Source organism: Enhydra lutris, unplaced genomic scaffold, assembly GCF_002288905.1.
Source record: "Enhydra lutris kenyoni isolate GAN:26980312 unplaced genomic scaffold, ASM228890v2 scaffoldscaffold21, whole genome shotgun sequence".
In the NCBI taxonomy this organism is placed as follows: Eukaryota; Metazoa; Chordata; class Mammalia; order Carnivora; family Mustelidae; genus Enhydra; species Enhydra lutris.
Genome location: NW_019154105.1, coordinates 46,005,499 through 46,027,157, shown reverse-complemented (window position 1 = coordinate 46,027,157; position 21,659 = coordinate 46,005,499). Strand labels below are relative to the sequence as shown.

The window sequence follows — 21,659 nt, the reverse complement described above, 5'->3', positions numbered from 1 at the left end:
AAATACTTCTAAGTCCCACTGAAGTACTGCTGTAGTTTAACTATACATAAGAAATTACTTAACTCTCGCTATTCCAAATATATTTAATGCTCATTTTTCAAGATGAGCCTAACCGACCCCCTGAAAAGTAACTGCGTTGTATCTTTGAGGTTAAGCAGAAAAACAAATACACACACAGTACTGGTGACAAATATACAGCAGAGTTACTTCATTCTTCTCAAAGACTGAAACCAATTCTCAGGACCAGGAAGAGCTAGAAATTCACCTATTTTCAAAGATTTGTTTGTAGACTATGCAGCAACTTTGTTGTCTTTTCTGTATCAAAATCTGAAAACACCTTGCCCCGCCCAGGACTTCCTCTGAACACAGCATGAAATCCCCAGAGGTGGTGATGCTCCCACCTCTGCCACCACCATGCTCTTGGCCACCAAGGAAACCAAGACCTCCTCTGCTTCTGTAGTCCCTACAGTTATGGTTTGGACAAAGTGTAATTCCAAAGATTTTGGCATTTAATCTTCTTTCTTCAGCCCCAGTTGGTCTCTGTTCCCTATTATCATCACAAGAAATACTATCAAAGAAGGATTTGTTTTTTGTCATAATAGTAATTAGGTCCAAGTAGATCTCCTTCATCTACATTTCCTTCACTGTTTTTGGTGAGTATCAGCTTCTGAGTCTTTTATCTTCACCATTTATAGGGTTTTCCTACTCCTCAAGTTTACTTTGAATTCAAGTTTATAAGGACACTATCAATTTCCTCCTTGTTAAAATGTGCATTCACACTTCAAAGGTGAAAATGTTTCTCAAATTTCATTAGACTGCCTTGAACACCACATCAGCCCTGCCACCTTGACAACCCAACACTCTCTCCTTGGAACCAAAAGAGCACCTGGAACTATTTGTTTGTTACTGTCATTTTGGGGTTGTTCATTTTCTGGTCTTGAAATTTTGTGTGTTTCAGTGCACCTGTGCTCTTGATTTTCTGTTGCTTTTTGGCTGATAGATAGTAAAGGCCTGATTGATATGGGGTCCTTCTCCCAACAGGTGCTGGAGCAGGTAAGTGAGCAGAGGTGGTCTGTATTGCTTGTTTCATGGTTGGGCTTTTTCTCAAAGGTCCTAACTGAGGGCTTAAACAACCTTGAGACAGGTGTGTTTTTAGACACTGTGCATCGTGTATAAAGGCAGAACCAACTGCTACATTGGGATACACTACCACTATTTGATGTTTCTTGTCCAAAGAATGTCAAAGAGCTTCCAGCAACATCGATAGCACCGAACTACTGCCCAACTAATGAATTTCAAATGAATTGACTGTGATTTGACATCCTACAGAGAAGTCCATAGGGACTCAATGCCTAGAATGAAGAAATAGATGAGCTTAGTGGAAACAATAATAGCTAAGTCTGGCTCGATGAACATTGTGGGTTTGGTGACTCATAAACAGTGAGGTCTTTAGTATCATTCCCATGGAATAAGATGTATTCAAAGACTTCATCTGGAGGTGGGATTGGACAAATTGTTGGTCTGTCTTTCTGACCAAAGACATAAATTTGGTGAGGGCAACACTGGAGTTCTTGACATCAATGGTGCAGAGGTTGCCCTTGCAGCAGATCTCCACCTTCGAGATAAGGCTCATCTTACTGCCTATATAAGGAACATCCCCACTTGTGGTGCCATTGTCACTGTTAGCTGCTCACAGAGAGGCAGATCTCACACTGCTGTTGAAGCTCTTCAAGCCTGCTAGCTCTGCCGGCACCGGCCCCAGGCTCCTCAATATGTAGACTTCTTCTTTCTTTCCTTTTTTTTTTTTTTAAAGATTTCTTTATTTATTTCAGAGAGGGACCTTGTGAGTGGTGGGGGGAAGGGCAGAGGGAGAGAAAGAACCCTTGAGCAGACTGCCCTCTGACTATGGAGCCTGATGTGAGGCTCCATCCCAGGATCCAGAGATCATGACCTGAGCAAAATTTAAGAGCTGTGGCTTAAGTGACTGAGCCACTCAAGCTCCCTTATCTGTAGATTTTTAATGTGTTTCTTTGTATAGCTTTTTTAGTGTTTTTTGTAGGTATTGTACATATATTATATACATTTATTTATATATATAATATAAAATACATAATATGTGTAATGAATAAATTATCAAAGTGTACTAATACTGTAATTTTGCCAGCTGGAATGAATACATAAATCTTACCTTCCTTTACTTAAATTTATATTCCTCTGTTTATAATATAGTTGTGTTAAGTATTTCCTCTACTTGCACTTAGAAACACATCAGTGTCATAATTTTTGCTTCAATGTTAAATGTAATTTATAGAACTTGAGAAAAAGAAAATTTATTGTATGTATCCCTACTTTTGTCTATCATGTTTTTTTTTTCTGCATCACTGATATTTCTGATATTTCAAGTCCTCTCTCTCTCTCTTCCTTTCTCTCTTTCCTTCTTTTCTTTTCCAGTTAGAGAATTTTCTGTAGCTATTCTTTTAGAGGACTTCTGTTTGTAATACATTTATTTAGTTTGTCCTAATGTGTTAATTTCTTGATTTCTTCTTCATTCTTGAAAGATATTTTTGCTTGGTATAGGATTCTGGGTTGGCAATCTTTTCTAAGTTCTTTTTTTTTTCCCCCAGCTCTGGAAAAATTATGTGTCACTTTATTTTTGTTCTCCAAAAAATTATGTTCTCCATAGTTTCTGACATCATTTAATATTTATTTATTTATTTACCGGCAGATAAGGATTTGCTTCTCTTACTACTTTCAAGGTGGTTTGTTTGTTTGTTTTAGTCTTGATTTTCAGAAGCTTTACTACTGTATCTTCTTTGAGTTTATCTCTTTCAAATTTGCTTTTGTTGAATCTGTAAGTTTATATATTCTACCAAACTTGGGAAGGTTTTGCCATTACTTCTCTGAGTATTTCTTAGAGGCACCCTTTTTTCCCTCTCCTTCCAGGACTCTGATGATGCAAATGTTTCCACTTTCATGATAGCCCCAAAGATCCCTGAGACTCTGTTCATTCTGCTGTTGAACTTATTTATTTATTTATTTTCATTTCTATTCTTTTATTTTCCTGTTCTAAAATTTCTATTTGGTTCTTTTATATGATTTCTATATCTTTTTTTACTTTGTTTTTGTTTTCTTTTGTTTCAAGTACTGGCCCATTGAAGCATTTTAATGATGACTGTTTTAGAAGCTCTGTCAGATAATTCTAGTATCTCTGTCATTTCTGTGTTGACATCTACTGATGCATTCAATTTGAGTTTTACCTGGTTCTTGATATGATGAGTGAATTTCATTGAAACCTGGTTACTTTGAGTTTTATGTTAACAGAATATGGATCCTATTTAAATCATCTGTATTAGATAGTATACCCTGACATTGAGTTGGAAGAAGAAGAGGAGGTTCCACGTTATTATTTTCAGGAGATAGTAGTTCATTTTATCTACTTTCCTTCATTCACACCTAGTGAAGGGGTGACCTTGCTGTTGCTGAGTCAATGTGGAGATTCTTACTCCCCAGTAGAGCTCTACTGTTATCTCCCTAGAGTGGTAAGAATACTTCTCTACTATTCTCCCTGACATTGCCTCCTCACTACAGGAGCTTGTGAAAGTCTTCATTCTCCTCATAAAACTATAGTGGCTAAGGTAGTAGGTACCTCGTTACCTCCAGCTAGGGATTGGAATCTAGGTTTGCCCACATGATCTTCACTAACACTGAGGTAGAAGTAGGGAGGAGGGTTCATTATAGCTTGAAGAGTATGAAAGTCTAAGCTGACCCTTCAGCCTTTGCTACCTGACTTATATGGGGCCACAGTTTCTTTTCTGTGATGTCTGACTTCAGTAGAGCAGTTTCCACCTTAAAGTTTTCAGTCTTACTTGGTTGCATATTTCCTGGTCCTTTGTCTAGAGAAGGAAGTCTCTTGTGGGGCTTTAATGTCCATGTCCATTGATAGTTCTGGGTAGCAAGTTTTTTTCAACTCCGTGTTGGGAACATATGAGGCAAAAAACAAACCAAGGGAATTCACAATTAAATTATTCCTTGGGTCTCAAAATCTTTAGCCATCTGTCTTTTCTCCCTCCTTCAGAGTCTTCTTATGTTTGCTTGAATATGGGATTGTTTGGATTATACATTTTGTTATATTTATTATATGGCAATAGGTAGCTCTGGAAACAGATATCACTTGTGTCCCATGTCGCGTAATCTCAGCTCACATTTTACATCATCTTTTGCTTCAGCAAGCAGCTTCCTACAGTTGTAACTTAGAGTGCTTTGACTCACTACTCCATGCATCTTTCTCTTCATTCCCTGGACTTCTGTCATAACCTGTCCAGCATTCAATCATGTTTGTCTTGGAAGTATGAGACATTCTATGTAGCAATCCTTGAACATGGATGATAGAGATCAAAGGATAAATTCTCTCCTCTCCCAGGCCTCTGTGGATCGTTCTTTTTTTTTTTTTTTTTAAAGATTTTATTTATTTATTTGACAGACAGAGATCACAAGTAGGCAGAGAGGCAGGCAGAGAGAGGAGGAAGCACTCTCCCACTGAGCAGAAAGCCCGATGCGGGGCTCTATCACAGGACCCTGGGATCATGACCTGAGCCAAAGGCAGAGGCTTTAACCCACTGAGCCACCCAGGCGCCCCTCTGTGGATCATTCTAAGGCACATCTAGACAGATCCTCAAAAGATCCAGCAAGATGGAGTCTCAGAGGCCTCCTATTTAACCAACTGGAGAATACACCACAGTATCGGCCTTTCCTAGTTCCTGTTTTACAGTTCCTCATCTCTAAATTCTGTCTCTGGAACACCTACCAAATAAACCCTTGGCTCAGATTCTGATTGCCAGCAGCAAACTAGTGTAAGAAATATGTTTTACAGGAAAAAAAAAATAATAGAGCAATATCATGTTTGACCTATGGAAAGCAGTTAAGAGCATAAATCACTTCCGCTAACTTGTAACTCAATGGTTATTTAAAATCATACCTGATATCAGAATGAAAATATTAATCCAGAACATAAAATAACAGTAAAGCATTTTATAGAAATAGGGCAATAAGTTTTTTAGGTGGAAAAGTAGGAATTAAATTGGTAAGCATAGTGAATATATAGAATAATAATGTCAAGTGTTCTAAGTTCAGATTCAGAACAGTAAGGAAGAAGACACAATTGAATTGAAGAATCCTTCAATAAATTTGGGAAAGCTGCAGAGGAGGAGGAATCACATAAATTGTTTATATAAGAAAACATATCAGATATGAGTGTCTGCGTGGGTCAGTTGGTTAAGCAAACTGCCTTCAGCTCAGGTCATGATCCTGAAGTCTGGGGATCCAGTCCCAGTTTGGATTACCTGCTCGGCAGGGAGCCTACTTATCCCTCTGACCTTTCCCCTCTCATGCTCTCTCTCTCCCATTCTTGCTCTCTCTCTCAAATAAATAAATAAAGTCTTAAAAAAAAAGATATCAGATAATGACAAGTAATATAATATGTTACTATGGTACTAAAACAAATAGATACAATATGGATTTCAATATGTAGCCTTTTAAATGGAATTCCCAGGACACAGTGAAAACCTTACATACTCTACCCTGACAAACTGAGAAACTCCTTATTGATGAGAATACTGAGGGATTTAAGCAATAAATGCTTAACATATTTCATGTATTTTTTTATCCCAAACATTGTTGAGGCAAAATTTTGTACTTTTTATAAAAAAAACACAATTATTGTTAAATCAAATAATTGTTATAGTAATTGCAATTTGAGAACCTGTCAAAGCTCTACATTGTTCTATTAGAGTCAAAAATTTTAATTTGTAAAATCCTTTGCTTAAGGCACAATGTTACTTTTTAAAGAGATAATTGTAGAAAGGCAAATAGCATTTCTAAGATGCTTCCCCCCACCATTGTCCCTTCAGTAAGGTTCATTACAAATGAAAATACTAAGAAAATGGGCTGTCAAAGCTTCACTGAAACAATACCCAATTTTGAAGTATTGTCTCTGTATGTGTACTTATATTGTTAAATCTCCAAAGTACAAAATTATTTTCTAATCTACTATATATGGCAGAAATGTAAGTGCTTTTCCTTTTGTATCATTTAAAATAAGTTTAAAAATAAAATTCCCTAGGACATTAGAAATAATTGTATGGGTATGGATTTTTTTTTCACTAAGTTATTATAAAAGAATATATTGGATAGGATAACTGATTTTTATGTGAATAGAAATGGTAAGGAGTAACAATTTTAGAAACTATGTTTAAAAGGATAAAAAAGCAAAAGCAAAAGGTGATACCAGGTATTTCTCTATTTTAGTTATCTACTTCTTCCATAATTTCTTTCTTTTTATACTGTAAATCAAAAGAGTTTATGTAAGAGACATAATACCCACAGCTGGGTTCTCAACTTGTTTTGACCTTTTGGTACCTCACAAATTCGACATAGTGTCAGCTTTCACCTGTGTGTGGTGAGAATGGGTGTTGTACCAGCCAATTACACATTTCTGTGTTCTCTGATTATATCGATTTTACATTTGTGTTTACTTTGAGAAAATATAACTTTCCATCTAAATTCATTGGTTGTAAAATAATCTCTTTGAGGAAAAAACAGTTACATAACAAAGATTTGTTAATACCTGGTACTCAAATCAGTATACCTGGATACTCTATCTTTCTTATTGGAAGTTGGCAATCACTGTTCTACTGAATCATCTTGAGGAACATCTTCCTGAAAATGTATACTTTAATTGGAGGTCTTCATTCCTCATGTTATAGCGTCTGTTAGCTTTAGACATAAGGCATCATAAGACACACATTTTGGTTGAGTTTTGTGAATGTGGAGAATCTTCTAGACAAGTATGTGGGAACCCATACAGGAAAGGGGAAAACTAGGGATTGGATATCTTGGATGTGTCAGACCCCTGGTAAACTTGAGCCTATGGGGATGGTAATTTGACCAGGTACAGTACTCAGAGGACTCAGCAACTTGTCAGTAATTGACTGAGTTACTTCAATTTTTGTTTCTTGTCGCTTCTATTTTCTTACCTTTTAGCAAGGTATGGATCAGTTTTTTGTTTGCCTGTTTAACATTTAAAAGCCATTGTTAATTTTGTTCCATTAAATATATAGGCTCTAAAATAATTGTGATTTTTTTAAACTCAAATTCAAAGAATTTGTTTGCAGCATTTATTATTTGTTATTTATTATTTATTTTTAACTTCAGCACCATAGCTGCCCAAAGTAGTACACAGGCGATGAATACTTGTAAGATATGAGAAACTTTGCACCCTAAGATGTATCTTATAATTACCCTATGCTAGAGGATTCAGGTTGCTGCATTCAATTTTCATAACATATATGGATTAATGTAATTTTTTTTTATTTTGTTATTGGTCAACTTCAAAGATTTATTCACAAGCATGTATACCATAATATGAAGCCCAAGAACCCACTCATTCACCTTGAAGAGAAAACAGGTACCTCTTTTATATTTTCAGTCACTTTTTGTTTTATTTATCACCTAATTATAACTATGCAAATAGTACTATATTTTCAGAAGATGTTTGGTCATGAACATTTTTGATACTTAAATGTATACCCACATATATAAACTTTGTTATGTATGCGGGTAACAAAAGATTTTTGTTAAAACTATACTACATAGAAATTAATCATAGTAAAAATTAGAAATTTTGTTAGAAACTTTATTTTTAGATTTAATACCATGAATTAATTTCATGATATATAAATATTATCAAGACATCTTTTAAGTTTCAGATATGGAAGTCAGTTTTGAGTATTTACTAAATGGTTAATAACCATTTTTTAAATAAACTATTAATCACAAATAATAACATAAAAAACTATACATGTGCCCACTATCAAACTTACCAAATAAAACACTATTGATAATTCAAAATCACTAAGAAAGGGTGCCTGACTGGTTCAGTTGATAAGAGCACGTGATTCTTAATTTTGGGTTTGTGAGTTAGAGCCCCTTATTGGGTATAGAGATTACTTTTAAAAAAATCTTTAAAAAAACCCTATGTATATTTTTCTCATCACATTTCTCTTTGTACCTCATAGGTGTTACCACAGCCTTTAATTCTGTGTTTAGCATTCCCTTGATTAAAAAGATATATATATTTTACTATCATATATTTAGCCCTTAAAATTCTGCTATTCAGTTTTGCATGGTTTTTTATCTTTACGTAAATGATATCATGTTGAGGTAGTCTTCTGTGACTTCCTTTTTCCCCATTCAAACTTACTTTTGTGAGTTCATCTACTTGATTCATATAGTTAAATTCAATTCAGTTTAATTGCTAAATATGCATTATATGTATCCATTATCTGGTTGATTATATTTAAGCCATTTAAATATTTTTCTCATTAACAAGAGTTCACTATAAATAATTCCTATATGTATACTTCAATGCACATACAATGATTTTCCTGAATTTGTTAAATTCATATAAATTGAATCTGAATTGCTTCTTTGAAATGAAAAGCAAGGCAAGATGGCTACTTCACTACTTCCTATTCAAAATTTCACTGGGGACTCTAATTGTGGCAATAAGGCAAGAAAAAAAAAATCATAAAGACCAGAAAGGAGGAAACAAAACTCTCTATATGCAGATGTGTGTACATAGGAAATTCCAAAGACTCTACAAAGCAGATACTAGAACTCAGTATTGAATTTAGCAAGACCAGAATATATAAAGCTAATATAAAATGGTCAATTACATTTTAATATACCCACATACAATAATTGGAATTGATATTTTTAAAAATCTTACTTTTGGTAATATCAGAAATGTAAAATACCTAGGAAAAAATTCTATAAAAACAAATCCAAGATCATTTTTCTGAATATTACAGACATTTCTAAAAGAAAAAGAATAGATAAATGACAATGTATATCAAGTTCACTGGACAAAAGACTTACTGTTACTATGATAACAATTCTTCCAAACTGGTTGGTTATAAAGTCAACTCATACATACAAAATTACATCAGGATACTTTTTAAAGGAAATTGGTAAGATGATTCTAATATTTAGAAAGCACTTAGACTTACCAAGGTAATTTTTTTAAAAGATTTTATTTATTTATTTGAAAGACAGAGATCACAAGTAGGCAGAGAAGCAGGCAGAGAGTGAGGAAGGGAAGCAGGCTCCCGGCTGAGCAGAGATCCCAATGCGGGGCTTGATCCCAGGACCCTGGGATCATGACCTGAGCTGAAGGCAGAGGCTTTAACCCACTCAGCCACCCAGGCACCCCAGTACCAAGGTAAATTTAAAAAGAATCACGTTGTTGGACTTACAGTACTTGATTTCATGATTTACTATAAAGCTACCACAATTAAAACAGTTAGGTATTGGCAAAAACATAGCAATAAGGTAGCTCATTGGCCAGAACAGAGATTTTTGACAACAATTCAAAGACAATGAAGGGAAGGAAAAGAAGATATATTTTATTACTATAACTAGATCAAATTGTTATATATACGAAAAAACCAGAAGACACAAACATTAATTATTATACTATGCCATGCAAAACAATTAACTCAAAATGTATCATAGTCCTAAATATGAAACCTAATACCTAAGGTATTAAATTCTAAAACAAAGCACTGGAAAAAATCTTTGCAACCTCAAGACGAGATCAGGTGTGCTCAGGGTGGTATGGCCAGAAACACTTTGCAACTTTAAGATAGGCAAATATTTCTTAGAATAAAAAAAAGAACAAAATTATACAAGAAAAAAATAACGAAATGGATATCACCAAAATTAAAATCTTTTGCTCTTCAAAACACATCACTAAGAAAATAAAGGTGATAAGACAGAGTGAGGGAGAAAAGATTCATAGCACATATAAGACAAAGAACTTATGTACAAAATATATAAATAGTTTTCAAAATTCAATAAGAAGACATACAATGTAATAAAAATAAGCAAAATATTTTATTAGATTCTTCACAAAAGAGGAATACAAATAGCCAGTGAGAACATGAAAAGATGATTGAAAGCATTAGTCATCAAAGAAATTCAAAAACCACAGTGAAATACTAGTACATATCTATTAAAATGGCTCAAAGTTAAAAATCCAGAACATAACAAGTGTTGACAAGGATGGGGGAAAATGACCCCTCTCATACACTGCTAAAGGGAAGATGAAAGTGTACAACCATATTGGAAAATCCTTGATGGTTTCTCACAACTTGAACATATCCTATCGTATGAGTGAGACAACTGACTCATAGATATTTAGCCAAGAGAAACAAAAGCATATATCTAAACCAAACACAGAGTATACAAAAAAGTTTATAACAACTTCATTTGTAATAGCTCAAAACTATAAGTAATCCAATTGTCCACAAATTATAATATATTCTTACAATGGGATACTCTTTGGCAATTAAAAAATAGCTATTAATACACAGCAACACAGATGGGTCTTAAAATTATTTTGCTGAGGAAAAGAAACAAGCAAAAAGAATATATACTATATAAACAATTTATATACATTTAGAAAAAAGGCAAACTCATTTAGAATGACCAAAAGCAATTTAGTTATGTGCAGACACAGATGAAGGAAGGGAAGGTATTAGAAAAAAAGTGTTAAGGGGTTGCCTGGGTGGCTCAGTGGGTGGGTCAGTGGGTTAAGCCTCTGCCTTCCGCTCAGGTCATGATCTCAAGGTCCTGGGAAGGAACCCAGCATCCAGCTTTCTGCTCAGCAGGAGGCCTGCTTCCCACTTTGCTCTCTGCCTGCCTCTGTCTATTTATGATCTCTCTCTTCCTGTCAAAATAAATAAATAAAATCTTTAAAAAAAAAAAAGGAAAAGAGCATTAAGAACTTTCTTGGATATGTTATTGTCTACATAGTCAAAAAAATTAGAGCTCTTATAGAATTATCTAGATAATTACCATTAAATTATTTTGTAATGAAGAAGTGATTAAAAATGTTATCAAATAGAAGTAAAGAGTTTGCTTCAAAAAAAAAATTGTCTTGGGGTAATAGAAATATTTGCTTTCCTGATTGTTGTGATGGCTTCACAAGCATATACATCTTCTAAAACTAACCAATTATTATTAATTATCTGCTGTATTTCAAGTACCTTTAGGAAAGTTATTAAAATAAAGACGTCTGATACCCATGAAGATGACATGGTAATCATGAATCTTCTTAAATTATGAAGTCTTTATGAAGATTTCATGAAGTCTTCATGAATCATGAAGAGGAAAATTCCATTCCTTTTATTGTACCAGATTCATAATTTTAATCTACAACTAAAATATATCATACATATAACACTGGATTATATTTATGAGCTTTCCTATATTTTCCTCATGTTTTCCTTGTACACCTAGTTGATAGTGGATATTGACTTAATAATATATTACTTATCTACTCACTGATGATTTATAAGGCACCTAATTTATACCAGTGTTCCATACACTGAGGTACAGAAGAAAATAATGTTCTATTCTAATAAAAAGAGATACAAAATCAATCAATCAGGATATTCCAAAGTGAATTATGTAAAATAGAATAAAGTAATGTAAAATATGTAAAATTGTTGAATGAGTGAATGAATAAATATAAACCTGTTTTGAAAGTCCAAACTTTATGTTTATCTATTGCTTTCAACTTAAAGTAATAGAAAACCTAACTAATAGTAAAGAAAGAGTGTTTACTTTTGTCATAATATGTGAAAATGTGAAAACTGGAGTGAAGCACTTACTGTCCTTGTTTCAGTGACTCAATGTTTTATCTGTCATCCAGGCTCCTTCTGTCTTTCACCTTTACCGGCCTTATTGCATTTGATTTGTTCCCATTCTTGTCGCCTCATTGTTGTGATACAGCTGCTGTAGTATCTGGCTTTTAGAGTTGGGCTTAAAATGATCAATATGTAATTCTTCTGTCTCTCGCTCAACTCTGAAACGGTGGATACATAGCTGCAGAAATCAGGCCAAGTTTAAAATTTCATATTTGTTTCTGAAAATCCTCATTTAGGGACACCTCTTAGCACTGGGACTAAACAGATTCTCTAAAAAGCACTTGTTCAATTAGATACACAAACATGTGCTGGGACCAGCACCGCTAAACTTTCTGAGGCCTCTCTTTCAAGGATAGATGGTACTGTTGGATATTTACCATCTGAATGAGCAAAGAAAACCTTTGCTCTGAAGACAAATGCTCCCTGGGTTAGGCTAGGAATGTTTCTTTTCTCAGTCTCTCTTTCCTTCTTGGAAAGGTGCACAAGAAGCAGCCAGAGGATGGACGCTGTCTCCACACTGAGTGAAAACCAGAAGAATTATCTATAGAGTATTGAAAACAAAGGGAGAGTAGATACCCACCTTTATTTGGGGGTGGATTTCTTAAGTTTTTTTATCTGCTTTGTATGAAGTCTAGAAATATAATGTGGTGATGTCTCAAAACTCTGTAATCAAAATAACAATAAATCTGAACCAAAACAAAAAGGCTTTGACACTTTAGGCATATTGCAAGCCTCTCTGTAATGTTCGGTGAATTACGGGTATTTTCAAATGAGATACTATGTATTTATGCATTATCTATCTATCTATCTATCTACCTATCTATCTAGTTAATCTATCATTTATCTATCATTAAATAGATCCCCCAAATATATATTATATACTCTGAATTGTGATACAAAAGAATATGCTGATGACAAAATTACCCTAACCCTAACCAATTTGGGGCTCAAAATTCTGTGAACAAGCAGTCTTGGTATTGTTCTGTGACAAAAGGCTAACCCTCACCACCAAACCAACTGCCCTGAAAATTCTGAATCTGAGTCAAAGTGATAACAAAATGGGAAGATCTATATCATCTCAGGCACTAGACAAATAAAGGAAATATTAAAGGCAGGTAGATGACACTTAAAACTAAATAAAGGTCTCTAGGTATTTTTCAAAATAAATCATTTAACATCTATTTTTATCTATCATTTAAAAGAAGAAAATTGTTTGCCTTAGAGAATGCTACACTACTAAACAAAGTTTTAAAATAAAATTACCTTATTAAAATTGCAATCATCTGCCAATGATATAGCCTAAAATAGTTAGGCTTTGTTTATCTTCTATATCCATTGTGCCCTCTTCTCTCCATAGTACTAAACTTTAGTTTAGAAAGTGCCATTTGGTTTTTATTATTGTATATATAAAACACAAAAACACATCCAAAGAATTAAAGCTGATAAACTCATATGTAATAATGAATAAAAAGTTTTCCCCAAAATTATATGTAATGGTTAAGGATGTGCTTGAACATATGCATTAATTAGTCTGTGTCCTCCAAGAAGCCGATTCCAAGATGAGGTTAGATACACAAGAGATTTTTTAAGGGAACAGCCTGTGAAGGCAAATGAGGAGAGATTCTGAGGAGGATGGAAGAATCTTCAGACCATGATCCAGTTTTTTTCACTTAAGAAAGTGGGGGAAAAGGAAGACAAGATGATCTTTGAAAGCCATGCAGTTCTGAAAATGTTTTGGCAAAGCTGACAGAGTCCTTGAGCTAAAATTGCCATGTCGCTCAGTAGTACGTGGACGCAAAGAGTCTGATTTTACTAGAAGTAGAACGTGATTTCTTTAGAACTGGTGAAGGCCAACAGGCGCCATGCTTGCTTGTCAGTTCTGGGACGTGCATTGTCTTATACTTTGGAGAGAATATAATATAATTATGGAGAGGATAAATATAATTTGTTTTATACTTTGGAGAGAATATCACTGAACACACCATCCCCAGAAATGCCATTGGTGCCAGAATAGTCAGGTTCCCAAATCTTTGTAATTACAATGTCTCACCCTCAGAAACACATGTGTCTTATCAAGACCTCCTGCACACTAGCTGCCTCTTTCTTGTTCTGCTCAATACAAATAAACTTATTGCCATACTTGGTCAGTGTAATTGTCTCTGGGGAATCCAGTATATCCAGATCTCTTCAGACTAAATGATAAAAGTGGGCAGGAGAGCTGATAGCCGTGAGATAAACAATGTCTGTCACACATGAATGCAACCTGTTTGGTGACTGAAGCTGAAAACATAGTTAACAAATCAGCGGCCACCTACCATGTTCCTGAGACCTTATTAATCTACTCTAGCACTGACACTGGATCAACCACAACAGTTGTGACTGAGACCACTACTTGGTTCAGCCTGAAGTCCTCTACCATCACTCTCTCAGACCCAGCGTTAGACCAAGAAGGATGACATCTCCTCAACCCCCTATAGGTCAAGACCCTTTACCTGCCCCTCTAGTCTTACTGGTTAATTGTGGCCTCCTGGCTTCTGGATATGAAGTAGTAACCAGGCTTCTATTACTTCAAGGTTCTGTCCTTTCATTGGACATTAAGAATCCCAGTTCTGTGCCCACGTGTCCTGCACCTGTAGCCATGGGGTCATGTATGATTGACAAAGTCTTTAGCTAATACTAGATAGAAAACCTGCATAAGAGATACACTATAATTATAGATATTCTAAAACTGGCTGTGTCATTAACTCATGACAGTATTGGGCATACATATTTTAGAAAAGCTTTCTTTAAAAAAAAAAAACTTTAGCTATAAAAATCACAACGATTTAAATTTTCCTTTGATTTTAGTGAAAATATTAATTATATAGGAGAAATCTCTTTAAAATTCAAAGTTCTCAGAGAAGTGACCTAGGAACATATCATCTAGAGCAAATGTGGCTAACATGAAACTATTTAAAGTTCTAGACAGATGGATATTTTGTATTATAATAATTTTATATTTATCTTAATGTAAATTAGAAAAAAATATAATTATCACTTCAAACCTATGATTGCATGGATATTAAATATACATTTTTAAGTAAAAATGCTTAAATATTTTAAAAAACACACTATTGACCATCATACAACTACACATTTGGTAAAATTTAAACACAATAATTTAAATAAAAATCTAAGGTAGGGAACAATACAAGTACAAAATTGCTAAAGTTGAATAAATGATTAACCTATGATTCAGTAATTCTGTTTCCAGTTATATATGTCCTTTCTATTAAAAAATTGCTTCTTATTTCACTAAAAAATACTAAAAAATGTTACTAGCAACCTATTGATAGTGAAAATCTGAAAACAACTCAGATGGTATATGCACACACATTGGGATATAACACCGTAGTGAACAAGAACAAAGTACTGTCACTCATCAGAGTATGGATGATTTTCACAGACATATTGTTGAACAGAAGAAGACAGACACACAAAATAGGACATACTGACTGATCCATTTACATAAAGTTCAAAAGCAGATAAAACTAAGCTATGGTGTCAGAAGTTAAGAGAGTGGTAAGGAATATGGACTCAGTGGGGAAACCAGGGAACCCACTGGGACTGGAAATCTATACTTTGATCTGAGTGGTAGTTACAGGGGTCCATGCATATTAAAAATTCATTGAGCTGTACACTGAAGATTTGGAAACTTTTATTGTATAAAGTTATATTTCAATAAAGCAAATTAAACAGAAATCTATGGTGGTGGTTATAATTCTAATACTACTAATAATGAATTAGTTGTCAATCAAGGGGGGGGAGGAACAAGTCAATCTAAGTTCTCATTTTATGAATAATAAAACTGAGGCTCAAGTAAGTTTAGGTGACTTGCCTAAATGCAAGCCATAAGTTAGGGAAAGAATTCAAATTAAAGTTCCTGTCTTCTCACTCCCCCCATCCCTCAATGTTATTTCATGATAGAAATTTTCCTTCAATCCTGTTGTACCACATATTTAGTTCTCCCAAAACACAACAGAATAGGGGGTCACAGACAAACCTGGTTTTTGGTATTTGTTTTAAAGAGAAAGATGGCAAATGTCAAATTTTGTGTCTTACATCACTGAACAAGAACAACGAAGCTCAATAAGTCTTGCATTTAAACTGCTGAGGTTGTCTATTTGAAAGGGTACTGGCCAGTGATGAATTGCAGACATGTTAAAGGAAAGAAGTATTTAAGGGAGGCCAAAAATGTGGAAGCCCTGAAATATGCTCCCTGGAAAATATGGAAGAATTCATTCGTTTTCTGTTACAGTGTTATACTTGGCTGAACTAGCTTCAAATTTAACCTCACTCTCCTTGGATTTGCATAAGTACTGTTTCAACTGTTTTGTTCTAAAAATCCAGATTTGCTATAAGAGCAAGTTCCTATTTAAACATAATTAGAGATTATGCTGGGAACAGCCTCAAGCTGTAGAAGTCCAGCATGTCGTGAATGTCCAGCATCAAAGAAATTCTACAAGGCAGTTACTCTGATGTGCTATCTAATAGGAATGAAACTGGCAAACAGAAAAAAAAAAATTTGGTGACCTCCAAAGACAAAGGAAGAATGAAGAAAAAATATTGAGCATATTGGATGCACTTTCTTTTCACATGTAACAGAAGGACTCTGAACATTTAGAAGCACTAAGATTACTTCATAGTTAATTTAACACCTTGATAATACACTTCTACTTTCAAATCATACTTTGTCACTCTTGTACAACCTGCTTCCCTAAGATAATCAATTAGGTTGGCAAAGGCAACAGATGTTAAGCTTGAAGTCTCTTTCATACTGACTTCTTCCTAAAGTGTCAGAAATCTTAATTTTTCTTTCAATACAAAATCTAACAAAAGACACAGGTAATGGGTTAATAACAACATAAGTCATTGAAATAAACTACTTTTTCATTATGGAAATTTGAGTCTTTCATTATTTGATTTTGAAAGCAATGACAACACAGACTTTAAGGGACAGAAAAAAAAAGTCCGAGTATACCAAAAAAGTTCTTCTGAGTACAGGGCAAAAACACCGCCAAGCTTCAAGTGTGATGACTTTTTCCAAGTCTCAATACCCTATTGGAAATATTATTCCTTACTGTACTGATCTTTTCCTTTGGATTTTCAACTCTGTAGTAATGCACTTATTCCTCTGGAATCACCATGTATACAGAATTCTGAATTACATAGGGAACAATTTTGTGATTTATCTCCCATATGGTATCTACTATAGGGATTTTTTAACATATTAACCTTCATTATGATATCAAGAGAGCTATCTTGTCAAATTTTTCATCTATATTCTATATCTATATTCATTAAAACTTTGATTAAAAGGAACTTGAAATCCAAAATCCTCAATTAACTGATTTTTTTCTGTGTTCTACTTTTAGGAGAAAAATTAATTCATTAAAGGGAAAAAAGATAATTTCGGGAATTTATTATAAAACCTTACCTTTCATCTTTTTTCAAAACTCTGAATCTATTTACCAGACTTTCCATATATCAAGCAGTGTTGAAGATAAAGGGTATTTGAAAATCACTGCCTTCAAAACACTCAAATCCAATAGCAGGAACAGATATGTACAAGTTAGGATAAGAAAGATTGATCCATTCTACCTGGAAAAGAGAAAGAAAAATGTTATGAAAGCCTCAAGAACTGAGCTAGTTTTTCTAATATGTCCTATTTCTTCTGTGATTATATTACTTTAGAGTGATCCTGAAAATCTCCAAGATCATAAATTACCAATGATTAAATAAGGTTAACTTTGTACAAAGGAAGAAAAATGTATTCAAAAATAGTTATATACCATTAATAAATAACAAGGATAAAGAAAGCAGTACTTAACAAGGAAATTGATCAATTAAAAACTTTAACTTCATATACCTGCAAAATGTTTTGTCTCATATGGTCAATAGAATATCTCTTATTTATGCCATGCTCTGATTGAACAAGCCCAGCTCATGGGAAATAATCATAAATTGGAATTTTTTTTACTAACCCTTAAATGCACTCTCTGGGGCAGGGTTTTCCCATGTTACTGAATGAAATTAAAAGTTAGTCTTGGTTTATTTATTTATTTATTTATTTATTTTCTAATATCGAGTAATCAAAAGCTCCCTGGATAGTAACCACTGCTTAGTCCATTATATACTGATAATAAAATAAATTCCTAAAGTGTATTGCAAGCTACTCAATTTATCCTGAGAAGGCTCTAGTTTTATAAGGAGAAAGGGTGGGGTGGGCTCCTTTCTCTTCATTTTTCTTTCTTTCTCTTTTATGTTTTGTTACCAGCTTCTTCTAACTCCAACAGTGTAGGTTCTGGGCTTGAGGATGAGGACAATAGAAAAGAAAAAGGGTTTAGGGAGTAGAAATAGAATGGTTACACTGGCACTGACCTAAATGTTTCCTTTGGTAAGAAAATCTTTTAATGCTAACACTTTCAATGGTGTTGTATTGAATTCCTTGGAAATTCATTCACATTCCCAACTGCAGGACATTTTGCATGCCCATTCTCTTAGAGGGATTGAGGAACTCTTTTTCCTGGATGATTCTCTACATATTCATGGACCCTAAGTACCTAGAAATTCCTCTAGTTTATGCTTTGTTATTGAAGAGACCAATAACCAACCGCCCAAGAGGCATTTCCCTTTAATAGTGTAGCGTTGTGTACCCCTGGGGATAAAAATATATTATATGTTTATAAGAAAAAAAAAAGTTATTATTCAAAGAAAAAAAAAAGATGTGTAACTGAGTAAATAATTTAGAAAAAAAAAAAATAGTGTAGCGTTGTTCCTTCAAAGCAACACTTTAGCCAGAGGCTTCCTATGGGGCATCCCTCTTGCAACTATGTGGGGCCATGGGATCTGAAAAGATTCAACATATATTACTTCCAGATCAAAGTGGGTAAAAAGAGGTGCCTTTCCCAGCAGCCAGCTGAATGGGGAGAAATCTAGACGCCTAGAGTAACCATGCAGTAATAGAAGGACATTGGATCCCTGAATGACTTGCAAAGAAGAAAGCTAGCCCCCTTCCTGTCTATTTGGAACTTTTATGAGCAGAAATAAAATTCTTTTTTGTTAAGTCTCTGCAAGTGTAGGGTTTGGGTCTTTACAGCAACAACCCAATGTAGCTTTAACTGAAACATTCCTCCATAAAGTTCTTTGGATAAAAAGTTCAAGTTTCATTATGCCTTCTGTTTATTGATCATGATCTAAATCTGATCAAAGATAAGTTTGGGCATACAATTGCCTAAATCAGCCACTTCTTTGCTCTGCTGTCAAAGCAGCTACAGGCTGTGTTTTGTTCTTCCAGTTTTCCAGGTTGGAGTCCCACATAACGTCACTGTGATCCTAGATCCTAAGCGTGTAAGTAATCAGCTTTCCAAGTAGTCTCCTCAAAGTTCTTTTTTCTTAACCATATGCCAGAGGTTTTAAGAGTCATGAAACCTCCCCTCTCCCTTCTTTCTCAAGTCCTTGGTATCTTATAACTTATTTCAAAATGTGGTATCTAATTTCTGTGGGCTTAAACCACACACATTTCAGCTTCCTTTAATATTCACTTAGCTCTTTGAAATAGTCAAAACATTACATTTACTTTGCTATTAGATTTTATAGCAATATCTGCAAAATAACTTAGACTCACCACAAAGAAGGAACTACTGAAAATATGTTGGGGAAACTATTTGCCCCCAAGATTCCTCGAGGCTTCCAATGATACTTTCTCAGAATCATTCTAAAATGACTTCCATGAGTTTACATTATTTAAGGAGAAAGAAGAGGCCTAAAGTTTTGGCAACAATGACAGTGACATTTTTCTCTCCTTTAAGCAAATAGTGAATGTGTTAGAATAGTTGTGAGGAATGAAAGTGGTAAGGGTGGTGATGAGGGAACATAAGCCTGGCTGAGGACAAAGCGAAAGGCTGACACTTTGCAACCTCCGCCCCCACACCCACTCCTGGGTGGGACATATTGTGACATTCTTTAGGAATTTCCCAACTATCTTAATAGCTTGCTAAAAAGGGCAAAGCGACCTTGGCAATGGCAAGGCCTCTCCTACCTGGTATCTTGTAGGTCTTCTTTAGCATATGAAAGTTCTATTGAAACCTCCCTGTTCCTTACATCTCCCACCCCCATGGTACATAACCTGCCACCCCTCACAACCCCAAGGCAGCAGCTCTTTCTGCCCACCGGTCCTGTCCCCACACTTTAATAAACCACCATCTTGCACCAAAGATGTCTCAAGAATCCTTTCTTGGTCATCGGCTCCAGACCTCACCCCACCAAACCTCACCTATATTCTAGAACTTCATCAGTGGGGCTGGGTGATGAGAAGTGAGAGAAAATAGTCCAATACCACATAACGCATGATATTTTAAAAGTATTTATTAAATTTCATGGGACACAATCCACCATATTCCATTTTTAATGAATCTCGTATATAGTTTCATTTCATTCGTTGTTAGAAGATGAAAGAAATTCTCAATAATTTGCATCCTGTAATTGATTTCTACATAGTGTGGGGTGAAGAGAGATCAATAAAAGAGAGAACAATAAAACAGAGAGAAAAGAAAAATGCAGACACTGAATGTGGGGAATCCTACCAGGAGAAGATACAGGTCTTCTTAATTATATTGAAATTTAATCCTGGAAGCATCATCAACTAACCTGGCAAATCAAAACCCCCATCATTAAATTCAAGGACAAAGAGCAATGAATTGCAGAATACCAGGCTCCTGGTAATCCAGGCAATGGTCTCTCCTTAACCCCTCTGCATCCTCTCATTTACTTTGGTTGCTAAATGAGGACACAAACACCTGTTCCAGCAGCAGGTGGCATTTGTTTATTATAGCTTTACCTGCTGGGTTTTAGTCAGTCTGCAGCTGCAGGAACCCGCTTAAGTAACAGTTTATAGGACTGGATTTTTACGGAGTGGTATTTTCCATGAAGAAGCAAAGTTTCATTCAACACTTCCATCATACACAAAACACCATATAAATGGCTTTTATTCCTCCATCTCTCTTCCACTAACATTTAGGACTACTAATTAGTGAATCATTTCACATGCAGAGTTGGAAAGCTAAGCTTTTATTCTTCCGCCTTCAGGGATGATCTGTGTTATGTGCTCTCATTACAAAATCCCTGTTTCTTGGGAAGAGAACATCTAAACTCTCTCTGCTTGTGCTAGTTTTCTTTTGTAAGCCTCAGAAGGATTGTTAAGGCAACTTCCATCTTAGAAGGGAAGAAAAAAAAAATCAATAAGAAAAAAAAAAACACTGCATTTAGATGAGAATGAATTTCTGTACTCAAACTACATAACTCTTTAAAAAAAACACACAATAAGAATTTGAAAATTACTTCAATACCACAAGGTATAAAAGACATTATAAGAAGTGAACTTCCTTCCTGATGATACTGAGATTTTCTATCAATGAAGATATTCTTCTATTTTTTTTTAAGAAAGCACACATGTTTTTTCCTACATCTTTTGGAAGATGGTTATCATTCAATTAATATTGGCAAACATTTATTCAATTGGTGACTGAAACAATAAAAATATATTAGTGATTGTCAGTAATCATTAGGTCAGTAAATCTTTTACTCACAGTTTTATCTTCAGGGCTTAACAGAGATGTTAAAAAAGTAGAACTCTTTAAAAACTTTGAGAAGTGAGGGAATGAGTGAGCATTGCTGCTCTCAAATTATCCACAAGAGAAATCCCAAACATTATGTTTCTCCTGATGAAAGCAAACCAACAAACCAAAAAGCAACAAGAGCTTCCAGTCTTGCCAAATTAACTGAGCATTGAAAAGAACTGGACAAGATTCTGATCTCCTCCTTCTGTCAATTAAATAAATAAATAAATAAATA

The 21,659-nt window shown here is 34.6% G+C and overlaps 1 pseudogene; it reads right to left on the bottom strand.

Moving 5' to 3' along the window:
• Window positions 1–253: 253 nt before the first annotated feature.
• Window positions 254–15,967, bottom strand: LOC111148865 (annotated as a pseudogene).
• Between the last annotated feature and the right edge of the window lie 5,692 nt (window positions 15,968–21,659).